This window comes from Podarcis bocagei (assembly GCF_964188305.1).
Source record: "Podarcis bocagei genome assembly, chromosome: 8".
Lineage (NCBI taxonomy): Eukaryota > Metazoa > Chordata > Lepidosauria > Squamata > Lacertidae > Podarcis > Podarcis bocagei.
The window spans coordinates 32,639,916-32,653,807 of NC_138133.1; the positions used below are offsets into that span (position 1 = coordinate 32,639,916).

At 40.1% G+C, this 13,892-nt stretch overlaps 2 long non-coding RNA genes across 11 annotated transcripts in view; one reads left to right on the forward strand and one right to left on the reverse strand.

Moving 5' to 3' along the window:
- LOC308593935 overlaps window positions 1-13,892 on the forward strand; it is a 401,889-nt gene that overhangs the window by 157,253 nt on the left and 230,744 nt on the right. For 9 of the 10 annotated variants that reach the window (XR_014011096.1, XR_014011098.1, XR_014011099.1 and 6 more), the window contains exon 4: window positions 6,640-6,751. This is a non-coding gene — a long non-coding RNA (uncharacterized lncRNA). Of the gene's footprint in view, window positions 1-6,639; window positions 6,773-13,892 lie in introns of all 10 variants that reach the window. The other variant, XR_014011097.1, reaches the window with a different exon arrangement.
- Window positions 1-13,892, reverse strand: part of LOC308594018 — a 181,179-nt gene that overhangs the window by 28,442 nt on the left and 138,845 nt on the right. The gene's annotated exons all lie outside the window — the stretch shown is intronic.

A 13,892-nucleotide genomic window follows, 5' to 3' on the forward strand; every position in this document is an offset into this window, starting at 1 on the left:
AATTCAAATGCAATTCAAATACCTTTATGCCCAAGTGACTTCCATACAACTTAAAAAAATTATGTATAGTAAAACAAAGATACCATGGTTGGTGGCAAGGAAGGTGAAAAACATGAATTCCATATACCGTATTTTTTGCACCATAACACTCACTTTTTTCCTCCTAAAAAGTAAGGGGAAATGTCTGTGCGTGTTATGGAGGGAATGTCTACGGGTGGCATGCCTACGGATTTTCCTCCTCTAGAAACTACGTGCGTGTTATGGTCGGGTGCGTGTTATAGAGCGAAAAATACGGTAATTAACTGCAGACTGTCTTTGCTGCTGGTACCTATGCAGTTGGACACCAGAAGAAGAACAGTCTGTTTTGTGTATCTTTTGAGATACAGCAGTTGAAGGAAATGGAACAAATCCCTTGAGAGTGAAGGTTTCGCAAAATATATGGCAGAAAAAGCATGCATGTGGAAAGCAGTGATAGAGGCACACATTCATGCAAATAAATGTGGTTGCACAGACACTGTACTATAGAGGACGCATTGGTCTTCAATCCCAGCAGCTGCAGCCAGCATTTCCAGAGTCTGGGATGGTTTTAATCCAGCAAAATCGGGAGGGACACGTGTTTCCTATCTGTGTTCCTAAGAATGAGATTGCAAAAGGTTATGTTGAAACCTATATCACATCAGGAGTTCTGGCCATGCACCTTCTATGGTGTTGCGTGTAACCCTGGTACTGATAGGATCTGAGGGTTCAGAGCGATCCCATGTTTTGTAGAACCAAATATCACATGGTGTGGAAGCTCTGTGATCAGATCTCCTGATTTTATTTTATTTTATTTAACTTCAAAGCAGGAGTGGCTGTTCAGCATGGTAGCATACATATGTTACTTTCTCTCTCTGTGTATTATTTTAAATCAACACATTTTGTAGGATTCTGCAGATCATATAACACAGTGCCTTCCTACTTCTAAAAGTCTCCTTTAGTGCTGCTTTGGAAATATCCTGAAAATGTAATGTGTGCTCACCCAAGTAGGAAAATTCATATTTTTTATTTTATTTAGCATTTGGCTGCCTCTACCTTCTGTGGAATCCCCTGGCGATTTTAAAGGGTCAGGATGTGTCCCCATTCTCATATCTCTCTTGTGGGGCTTTCTTTCCAGAACCCTTGTAATGCAGAGAAACTGGCAATTAGTGACCTTCTGCATCAGTAGTTCCTTCTTCTGGGCATTAGACTTGATGTTATGCATCTTGGCATGTGAAGATTTAGAGCATGGCCCCCTGACCCCATCACCAGAGCAGTGGCTCCAGCTGCCAAAGATGTAGGGGAAGAGTAATGGGAAAATGGCAACCTATGATCTTCTATATATGGATGAAAGCAAGCTTAGGTAGTTCTAGTTCTCTTATTTACTTAACTAACAAGAAGCATGTTGATGCAGACCAAAAGTACAGCAATGTCAGACTTGTTTAATATGCCGATATGTATGCAAGAGTGTTTTAAGTAGGGAGAGGTATACCAAGAAAGGGAGAATTCCATATGGTACATGTGTTATCTGTGCCCAATTATGCGGTCAACCCAATTATGCGGTCAACCAAACTCAGCCCAGATGCTGGTATGCATTTATCAGATGCTTTTCTTTTGCTGAAGTCCATGAATTCATCTCCCACTCTCTCATGTGTATGTGCGTGTGTGAGAGAATTTCACATAGGCAAAGTTAATACTTTTGGACTAAAGCTATAGATAGACAAAGTCTTTTTGGGCTTCAAAGTAATTGGAAATAAGAGTTGACATGTCAAAAAAGCACTCACTTCAATTAGCAACAGTGATGTTTCAACATTAACACTGAAAGACTCAGGAAGCAAGATAACTAGGTTTGACACACTAAGAAAGCATTGTAGGCAGCTGTGTGACAGTGTTGAGAATTTATCGCCAAGGATTAGTAGCTTAATTAAAAAAACAAAACTCGAGAACATTTAGAAATAAATATCTTTGTGACTTTTAACACACCTGTTGCTTAATTATACTTAGTAGACTATTCCACATTTCTACTACAGTGGAAAAAATAATAATTTGGGTGGCTATTGAACTAATGGTTTTTGTTGTATACAGATAATAGAATTTGGCAGATAAAGTGTGTTCTTTAATTTTAGGGGGGCTGACAATATTTGAAACATGTATTTTGCAATCATAAGGCCTATAAACTTGCTTATTTTAAGCTAAAATTGGAGGTGCTAAGAAGCGGAATTCTGTGGTCTTCAATATTGTCTAAGGCTTTTCTGTACTTCCTTAGAATACTGCTAATATCAAGTGATGTTGGATCACAGTGGTTGAATATGGGGTTTTCACCCCTGCCAAGAGGCAGACTCTCCTGTTGTCCACCAACTGTAGCTCTTCAAAAGTAGCTCTGTGTAGAAGACAATGTTGCAGTTGTTTCCTTGGCATTGCTAAGCTGTGGGTGGTGATAGGTAGGCCTCTAATTCTTCGGGTGGTTAGAAAATAATTTCCTGCTCTCCAGGATTAGCTTTTGTTTATTGATGAACTGTAGTTGATAAAATGCACTCATGGAAGTAGCTGTCACTTAAGCTTTCCAAAGCAGTCCTAGATCCAGGGCAGAATTCTTCAACCTTGGGTCCCCAGAAGTTGTTGGACTACAACTCCTATCATCCCTGACTATTGTGCTAAGCTAGCTGGGGATGATGGGGTTTGCAGTCTTGAAGAAGACTATTCTAAGGGCTCCCTAAAATCCATACATAATCCATTAGGAGCAGGAATGCCCCCTTTAATCATATGCTGATGCCAGATCAAAAATATTCCTCTCAGGTAATCAATTCCATCTTATCTGGATTCAGTTTTAGTTCATGATCCACTTGGTCATAGTCAGGACTGGCCCAAAATATTTTGTTGCCTGAGTTGCAGCAGTGTAGCCAAGACTAGCCAGTATATTTTTGTATCTGAAGTTAAAAACCCCACAGGTTTTTTCTTACCCCCAGCAACAGTGAATTAAATAGGTAACCATTTGCTGGCTTTTCAGTATACCTCAAATCATTCTGCCTAATGGTCTTGGCCAGCCCTGGCCATAGTTTTCAAGACTTTGGTTCAGGACAGAGACTACTGCTACCAGGTTGGGAACGAAAAGCAAAGGTAAATGTCTCAGCCTATTCAAGTCACCTCCCTCCAGTATCATTATGCATGATTTGCTATTAGCACAACAGGCCCACAAATCTTTTGGTGTTTTTGTATTTGCATGCAATTAAATAAGTATAAATTTACAGAACTGCTTGTAACTGTTTCAGGTGCAACAGTGAGCATTGGCACAACACACCTACACAAATTGTCTTAACATGATTTGAGCATGGGGAGTTGCTGAACTGTATATAACCTAGGCATTTACAAAACCACAAACTGCTAGACTGTTACAATAGTGACCTTGTCTTTAGCCTTCCACTCTTGCACTGCCTGTAGGATGGAAATTTCTCAACCACAGTGGGAACAAATTTAAGGTTGGGCTTCCAGTGCTGTTGCTTAATTTAGGGTCTTGCTTCCACTTTGGATAAGTTGTCTAAATTGCTTACTTGTACATGTGTCCTCTTATTTTCCCAGCCCATGTTTCCTTTTCTAGCACTCTTAATACTGCAGCTAGTAATTCACCACTTCCCAACCTCTTAGCTTTGGACAGAAGCCACGGCATTGCATTATAGTCGGTCCAGGGGAAAGGTTCTGACCTTCAGATTTTATTCAGATTACATTCTCCTCACTTAAACAAGTGAAGGCTATCTTCTAGAAGAAAACAGCCTTTCCCCCTTGAATGTACAAAAATATCTGTGCAAATTCCAAAGATTTGCTATCTGTAGGTTATAAATGCTTTGTATGGGATGGCTAAGCAAAATCCTATGATCTCTGTGGAAATGTTTAGTGACATCTAGGCAAAGGGGCATATCTCAGTGGGAGAGCAACTCCTTTGCATGCAGAAGGTCCCAGGTTCAATCCTTAGCATCTTGAGCTAGGGCCAGGAGAGACCCCTGCCTGAAGCCCTGGAAGACAACTTCAATGCACTCTAGACAGTAGTGAGTGAGATGGACCAATGGTTTTACTTTGTATACGGCAGCTTTATATATTAGCCTGTTAGAAATGTTGTTTGCTTGGAAATTGTTGAAGTCAATGGTGTTTTCTTCCCAGTTTAGCATTTAGCAAATGTAAGAATGAGAAAATATTTTTACATGCCCAGGAACTTCTCAGATGTTTATGACTTGGTATCAGAAATTTGCCTTGCTGATAAAGCAGTTTAGTTCATCGCAACTAGGGTCAAAGGTTTAGATCAGGGTTTCCAGCTTTTTGGACTACAGTTCCCATCATCCCTGGCCACTGGTCCTGCTAGTTAGGGATGGTGGGAGTTGTAGTTCAAAACACTTGGAGACCTAAGTTTGGGAAACCTGGCTTAGATAATGGTTAGACAATGTGTTACCTTCCAGATGTTATGAGAATACAGCTCCCATCATCCCTGATCATTGGCTTTGCTGGTTGGGCTGATGGAAGTGTAGTCCACAACATCTGGAGCATGCCATGTTGGCTATCCCTGGTTTAGTCACCCATTTAACATCACCTATTAATTGTTATATTGAGCAAGGAGTCAAAAGAGCATCCATTTTAGTGCAGGGCTATAGAAACATATGATGGATGCTTGTAGCGGAAGACATGAAGAGTGACTTGTCATTTCTCCTTACTGCATTTTTGGAATCAATAAAGTTGAATGATTTTAAAAACTCTTATCTGTATGATTTCAGTGTAGCTCACAAATGAGACCCTAAAAGTATAAATTTAGCCTAATCTTCTAAAAGTGTTTATGGGCTCATCAACCCTGTTACTGCCTGGCCTGCAAAAATATTTATATATTTATCTGAACAAGTCACAGTCACTGTTACATAAAACACTATATGAGGATATTTAGGCAAGACTGAAACATCACAATCAAATTCCCTCTAAATTCCCTTAAAAAGGAACAGACTTGTACATATTCACAGGTTTCAAATTATAAAATGCTAGAACACTTTTCCAGATTCCATTCTGAGGGATTGGACACAAACAGTGAGGATTGGGCCTGTTACATCTACCTCCCTGAAGCACAGCACTGGCACCCCACAGGGATGTATGCTGATTCCCTACCTGTACTCGTTGTATACACATGACTGTATTTCATCTGATCCATCTACTGCAATTATTAAGTTTACAGATGATACTACCATAATGGGTCTAACTACAGGTGGAGTTGAATCAGCGTACGGGGGGGGGGGGAGGTTCAAAAAGTATCTACATGGTGCCTAGAGAATAACTTTCATCTAAATATTAGCAAGACAAAGGAGATGGTGTTGGACTTTCAGAGGAAAAGAGGGGAACTTGCTCAGTTGTATATCGGGGGGGTGGGGTTGTGTGGAGAGAGTCTCTTCCTACACTTCCTGGGAATTTACCTTAGTGAAGACCTCACTTGGAAAAACAGTATAACTCACGTGGTTAGGAAGGCCCAACAGAGACTCCATTTCCTCAGGGTCTTGCGAAAGAACAATATTAAACAACAGTTGATGACCTCCTTCTACCGGTCCACAATCGAAAGTGTCCTCTCATATTGTATCACAGTGTGGTACGTTGGCTTGACAGCCACGGACAGAAAGTCTTTACAGAGGGTGGTGAACACAGCACATGATATCATGGGCTGTCCCCTGAGCCCGCTAGATGACATCGCAAGGGATCAATGCCTTAGAAGAGTGAGAAAAATTCTCAAGGACAATTCACACCCCGGCCAGCACCTCTTTAATCTTCTACCCTTGGGCAGGAGATATAGAAGTATAACTAGTCATACCAACAGGCTAAAAAACAGTTTCTACCCGTGGGCTGTTAGGCTGCTGAAGGGAAAACAATATAGTGCAACTGACTTTCAGGGTTGGTGTGTTGTGCGACAAGAACACAGAGTGCAATGAGATTGAGTGTTTGGGGGGGGCTCAGTTTATTTCATTGTACACTGGTTGTACATTGACAATAAAGGTATTATTATTATTATTATTATTATTATTATTATTATTATTATTATTATTATTTCTCTGTATACTGTCCTTTATCCTAAATGGAACACATTCTTATAAGACCAGTGCTACCATTCTAGAGACCCAACCATTCTTATAAGACCAGTGCTACCATTCTAGAGACCCAACCATTTTAATTAACAGTGCCGTCCTACGCATATTTACTTTGAAGGACCCTTACATCCTTGTAAGTATCTTTTAGGACTACAGTACAGCTACTGTCTCATCTTAAAGTTTGCAAGAGATAAAAGGTAATTGTGTTATTCCTTCTAGTGGTTTCATAATTGATTGGAACACTCACATTTCTTTGCTCATGAGTGAATCTTCACCTGCTATAAAGCTCCTAGCTCATGGAGGAAAGGGTATTTCTCTACGTGCTTAATTGCCAAACCTTTAAAATGTTTTTAAAAGGTTTATTATGTGCTGGTTTTAGAGTTCCTGTGAGAAAATATATAACTGTCATATATAGTACAGGGTCTACTTTTAATTGTCTTCTCCCTTTAAGAAACAGAACCAGACTTCCTTTTTGACATAAAATGACTCAAGATCTTTCTGTGGTGATTTCCCTCTCTTTCAGGTAGAACTCGTGTCAGTGCAGTGAATGATGATTTATCTTTGAGAGAGTCAGTAATTAAAGGATTTACTTGTGGGACTGTGAGTTCCTTCCTGTTGCAGGACAGATATCTCAGGTAAGTGAGTTATGGGATTCTGTGTAATACCGCAAGCTTTCTTTTAGCAGACCTACAGTTAAAAACAGGGATATTACCTAGATGTTTTCAGATTGGAATAGAAACCCACTGTGATACTGTAGGGACACCCTTTAATTAAAAGACAAACTGCCGACTTCTGTCTTCCTGTTTGGTATTCTTGAGGGTTTCCATAAGCAGCAGTAAAGAGGTTACTATGAATCAGAGAATTACAGATTTGTAGAGTTGGGAGGGAGTCCCAAAGGTCCACACTCGAACCAACTTTCATACACTTTCTATCTAGTAACTGCCAACACTGGATTCCCCCCCCCCCCAATGAGTTCTTGTGGACAGTGTGTTCTGTTTGACAACTAGCTCTTTCTTAAAGAAGCTTTACGTTAAGCCTTAAATCAAGAGTAGAAAGTGTGGAGTCCAGTCTAATTTGCTCATTTTCCTTGATATTGTCCTCCTTTTAAAATGGGTCTATTGACATAGAAAGGCTCCTCTGTATTATTTATTTTCTTACACTTATATGCCAACTTTTTCTGTCTTGGAAAGGAAGTCAGAAACAGTTTAACTTTTGAAAATGTTTTTTTTTTTTTAAAAAAAAATATCTTCTTTGCAGAAGGGTTGTTTGTCCTTTTGAGGCACCACTGCAGAACCAAAACAGGACTTTCCCCCTCTTTTCATGTAGCGAGACTTGCGTTTTTTCAGTCATCCAGACTATAATTCTCTAAGTCAAACTGATCTGTATATGGCTTCTGTTATTGGCTGTGTTTAATTGCTGTACTTAGTTTTTAGTTCCCTATGTCCGCCCCCCCCCTTAAAACCCACATGATGCTGATTCCCATGAGTCTGTGAAGATTCTGAATTGGCATCATATGCGGTAGTCTGATGAAGTGATAAGTATTTCACACTCTGGTTCTTCATCTTTTATGGTGTGCAAGTTAAAGATCCCTTTCATACTCAAGTAAATGAATAAAAAGAACCCCTTTTCACATCTGGAAGACCTTGTGTATCTTTGGCCAATGAGACTATATGACATCATGTGGTGTTATATTGGCTTAATGTCTAGCCAATATAGCAAAGCAGAATGTGTTAGAATCCCCATCCTATGGATTAATGTTATTATTCCCATCAGTACGGTTTGTAATAGGTTCCATATTCAGGATCAAGCTGTTGGGTTTTTCTGTTATCGTAGCCAATGCATGTATGTATGTGCATGGGAAGATAGATTTTTGGTATCTTGTGTTATGATACAAGACATGCAATAAGCAATGCATGTCTTAGAGACAAATTACACGTGGTGCTGAGTTTGTGGACACTGCCGAAATCAGCAATAGTGTGAGCATTCTGTTATTCTGTGATCTCACTGCCTCCTGCCACTCTGTGTGCATGATTGCTTATTTTTGCAAGATTGTTTGCAGGATTACTTCCCCAAGTAGTTTGGCTCTGGTTACATGGGTGATAGTTTGCTATTATTCCTCTTACACTGGGTAAAATATTCCCATGGAAATATACTGTGAAATCTATCTTAAACCTGCAACTCCCCCCTGCCCGCCGCCGCATAACTGTGCAACCTTCATTCTCATCTGCATCTGTGTGTCTCACTCAGTACTTTTCATTCTCCTTTGCAAAAAACGGAGGAGGGCCAAGGGAGCTGATGGCAAGCATTCCTTCTTTCCCTTTCTTGCATGGTTCTGAAGGAATGCGGCCACTTTTGCGGAACTGATTTTGCCACCCGCTCCATCAATGCTTCTGAAAGCTTTGCCAATAATTACTATTAGCTGTTGCACTGTTTTTATACAAACAGAGAAATTTAAGTTCTAGTCTAAAACCAATCAAGGGGAAGGGGTGGGTGGGGGAATCTTTCTTTAAAATGGTTTTGAGAACACGTTTTGATTTGGTTTTCCTATTTCCCCCCCTCACCACCAAGTCAGATGGCTGTTGCACTTGTTTATTTATTTAATGGGAATCTCTGACGTCTTAATGAAAGACACACAACCTTTAAACCTCATGCTCCATCAAGTGCAGCGCCTAAAGCATGTGTAATTAACGTACACATGTAGTGACAGGAATACACATGTGATTTTCGTATTGGAAAACTAAGATACAGTACTTTGATTTTGGTAACCTGGCCAGCACTTGGCTCAGACTTAGATGTGCAGTCAGCATAATGTAGGTCATAAAGTCTGAGAGAGTGGTGTGATTCACTAGTAGAGCTCTATGAACAGCTCTATGAACCCTTTGAATTTATTTATACTAAAACAGGCATGGGGAACCTCTGGCCCTCCAGTTGTTGTTGGATTCCAAACTGGCATTCCCAGCTCAGTGGCAAGGGATGAGGGGAGTTAAGGTCCAATAGTCTTGGGAGGTCCATACTCGCCACACCTATCCCCGCACTTTCAAGGTTTGTCCGAAGTGCACCATTATCATGGATGTGTGTCTTTTTAAGAATAGAAAGTTAGTATTTAATATGTTGCTTGCTGTTGCATTTAAAGCCCATTTTTTTATTAGGGCAGCTAAATTGCACTATTTAGGTTTGGAGTGCTAGAAATGTGCATGGACAGAAATCATCCATTAATAAATTGCCGTATAAATTAGGCATAGCTGTGTCCTTGTCACTTCTTGCCAATGCCCGCCATGCCATATGTTTTTTGTGGGGGGGGGGATGGAGCTTAGTCTTCATATAGCTGCTTTTCTTTCCCTTAACCAACAGTTTGGGTCACATTTTCTGGCATCACTGAGACAGCATTAATGCAACTCCTATGAGATGTAACTATGTTAAAAAAAGTCTGACTGAAGAGAATAATGGGCAAGTAGACACCTCCCATGAATCTTGAAAGACAAACCAGTCTCCTTGGCATTAGGAGGGAAGCACAGTTGCCAGTGATATTTTTAGATACGGTTGCTATCCAGACATATGATACATGTAAATCCCTTAAATTCTGTTGGCTTTGGGTCCTAAAATCATCAAAACATTTACAGAACTTTGGGGTGGGGGAAAGCAGTAAGTATATAAGCATTGTAAAAACACACACCCTTTGTTGCTCTGTAATATTGGTAAGTATGTTGAAAATGATAAAGTGTAGAAAACTTCCTTCCTTTTTTATTAAAGTGATTTATTGCCTGAATAAAAGACTGCTGGAATACATCGTTCTCAGTTTTCTATATATATAAAAAAGAAAAAGAAAGGATGAATCCTGATTCCAGCCAAAGTGACTCAAATTACCTACCTCTTTTCTTTCGCACTCCCTTCTTTTTTCTTTTTTTTTAAAAAATGATATTTATTAAGCATTTTAGAATTACAGAAAAAACAAAGAAACAAAGAAGAAGAAAAAACAAGGGAAAAACAAACAGCAATCAAACAATACAAATCAATCAAAATAAAAAAGCAAAACCAAAACACATAACACATCCAAATCAATAAACAAAAGTAAACCACAAAAATTTAAAAACAGATCCAATATTCTCAAATCCTTAACTGTCTTTACCTTATTTCATCGACCTCCTCACACCTCCCTTTTTTGTATTCTAGTTATTAATTATCACAGCAAATCCTTCCCATTTTTCATAATATTCTGTCATTAAATTACCTTAATCTATTTTAACCTTATATTACTATAAAAACCCTAAAACTTAAAACTTAAATCTTATTTATACCAATTTCTCATAACCATAACATATTCTTGCATAATTCTTTTTATCATTTCTGCTAAAGCCAAATAATTTCTAATACTCATTAATTTTACAAAACAATCCTAAATAATATTTTTTAAAAACTTTCTTCCAATCTTCATCCAACGTCTCTTCCTCCTGGTCCCAGGTTTTGTCAGTCCTTTCTATCCCATCCATCTAGTTCATTAACCTGGTAATCTTATGTCCGAGGCCCTTAAGTCTCTTCCATGTCCCTTCTGCAGATCTTCTTCATATTTATACCTGTACTTTACTTTGTCTCCTGGTCCTTTCACTCGTGGAAACTCCAACTTGACAGTATTTTTGTCCCTTCTCGACAGATCAGCCCCTTTTCCATAGTCCACACTGAGCTCCATGTGGTATTTAAAAGCATGTTTCAAGGTCCCTCCAGAGTTGAGGACCCCCACAACCCCAAACTCCTCACGGCCCATTGCCAGACTTGAAAAGTCAAGACATCCCTGCATAGGGGGGTCTATCCAGCCCCCCATCTCCAAGCCAAACAAAACTCTATCTCTCCAAATCTGGCTTTTTCCAAGTTCATTTGTCAGATCCAACAACTCATGTTCCTGCTGGGCCACAGCTCCCTCCATCTCTGCCACCTGAGGTCCAGCAACAACCTCCTCCCTCATCTGATCTGTCAGAGCACACTCCTGAGTTGATTCCTGGGTGGGCTTTATATAGATACCCACTACCTGTCCAAAATTTCTAATCGCAACAGTCATCAAATCCGTCTTCTCATGTAACTGTTCCAATAAAGCACTTGTCTTGCAGAAAGCACCAGAGCCTCTGAATACATTGTTATGCAAGGTCAGAAGTCTGTTCCCACGATCTTAATCTGTTTGCAGCTGCGAAGCTCCCCAGTTCAAATTTAATAACGGTTTCACAAGCTCCCTCTAGGGGAAGAGCTTCTATTTGTATCAATCTCTTTTCTTTCTTTTTTTTTTTAACAGCAGATCTAACAACAAAGTTTCCTTTTTCAGATATTTTGTCAATATTTGTTCCTTCAAAATGCGAAAGAGAACAATGGAATCACTATGTTTCTCTTCTTTTAACTGTCTGTCAAAAACATTTGTCTATAGTCAATGAACTTCCCAAAAACGTCTGTCCTGACACCCCGCTCCCAGGTTCAAGACGGTGGAAAATTACTTTTCTTTACACTCTCTTCTGCAGGTTTAAAAAATCCAGAAAAAATCCCCCCTCTTCTCCTGCTTCCGAAGGGGGTTCAGTAGTTTTAGATGATGAAAGTTGATCCTTTACAAACGATTTTCTAAACTCTAGTTTGCCATGTCTTTGCTTTACTCTATCTACAAGAAACGGAAGGCTGACTTCCTGTTTAGACCTTCCCGCTTCAGTGCCAAATTAAGAGGAATTTCTTAATCCAATTTTCCGTTCTACTCACAGATTGTTGTTTAAAGTCCAATTGTCCAAATTTGATCTGCTCACGGGTAGTTGTTTTTGTAGCCAAATTGTCCCAGGAAAAAAGTAGCGCTCTCCGGCAACGGCTGTGCGGCTTTGCTCCACGGAAGAAGCAGTTGACTCTCAGCACCGCGCCACTAGCCCCTCTTCGCTCTGGAGCCCGTAATTGGGTTCCTTTACGAATTGGGGGGGGGCCGAAAGGTGCTCGCCGAGTCCCATGGTCACAGGCTTCATCCGCCTGTGATTTTTTAAAGGGTCCCTGCTTCGCCGTAGCGGAACAGACCCGTTTTCCGTGGAGCCAGTCCCTCCGGATCAGAGGGAATCCGCCATTACCGATGGCGCCACCCGGAAGTCCTTTCGCACTCCCTTCTCCCAATGTGTTTCTCCTCTGATTTTGATGTTGTGTGGGAAAGTTGAAGGCAGGTCACAAGATTTAGAGAGGAGACTTCAGAAAACTGTTTTAAAAACAACAGCGCAGTCTTACTAAAATAGAAGAAGTTGAAAGTTCGAAAATGAGTAGTTTTGAAAACAGGTCACCACTTTCTTCCTTTCAAGTCACTAAATTCAGATGTTTGGATGTCCTGATTACTTCTAAATATAATACCCAGTTTCCAGCTACTGTTATGGCATGGCATGCTAAATTAGGATGGCTGAGGATGGTTTCCTGCTTGTAAAGCTGATCTTTGACATTCTACACCAGATCGAGAGGTGATTTGGTTCCCTAATACATTTGGGAATTGCTAAAATGCTGTTGTAGATGAACTGTCAGGAGGGCTTTGTGCCATTATTTTTAGATCTTTTTAAGGTTGTGTTTAGTCTCACTCGTGATCCTGTGAGACGTTAACTGTGGCGGTATAATTATTTTTAGAGAAAGCCTGGCCAGCATTTCCTAGCTACCACATAGAAGCTACTTTAAATCACTGTAGCTTATAGTTTTATTACATAGTTAGCTACAGGGGTAGAGCTGCTCACCACACAGAATAGGTGCAGTTTTTGCCATGTCACTACATACTTAACAGAGAAGTTTTTTTGCAATCTTCTTGTGCAGTGCTGGTTTTCAGTAGAGTCTAGCCATGCGGTGAGGCAAGTGTTAGTACTCTGACATTGTTTAAAAATATGGAGTAGTCAGGATAACACTCTTCATGGTAGTGTAAAGGTAATGAAAGCACATAAGAAGCATCCCAAAATCTTTATTAGGGCATTCCACTCACCTATCCCGTCTTAAGTCTATGACCAGATGCAAACTTCATCACTTAAACATCAGCCCATCACAAATCCCCATTGCCTTGTTTACTACTTAGCCTGCTGAAGAATTTTGAAGATCTCAAAAGTTTGCATAGTATTTTGTGATATTTTGGTTGGTCTAATAAAAGTATCGCTCCAATAAGGATTTTAGAATTTCTCTTTGCAATGTGGATGGATGATGCGGCCCATGACTCAGTGTCTTATACTGCTGAATGTGTAAGGTTACTGGTAGCTGCCACAGGTGATAAATGGCCACATCTGTATCCATGCCATTTTTTGTTTGTTTGTTCATATAGTGGTGTGGTGAAAAATGCTTGATTGATGTGATGAAAAAATTGCATGTTATGTGATACCTGCCACCATTTGGAACAATGTGAAGTGACCCGGCATGTGACTGCAGCAATGTGTAGACCGCCTCTGAAAGGCCTGGGATGAGCTTTGAAACATCTTGCACTTCTAAGAACCATGATGTGTTGATGGTGGCATGCACATATTAAAGTCCTTTCCAGCTATTCTGCCTATGACCTTTGTTAAGTAGCTGATAATGGCATCACCTGGCTTGTGACCAGATCGCCTCCTTCCCTTTCCCCACAATGTAATATACTTTCTTTTACAAGGCTGTGGGTGGGGGGGGGGGGAAAGATATTTTGGCTTGCTATGTTTGCCCTATGATGTATTTGATGAGTGAGACATTGTTCTGCTTTTTACATCCCTCAAAGGAAGTGTCTGTTGACACAGCCTCTGCTTCAGTCATCTTTTATTATACAACACTCTGGGAAGCCTTTAG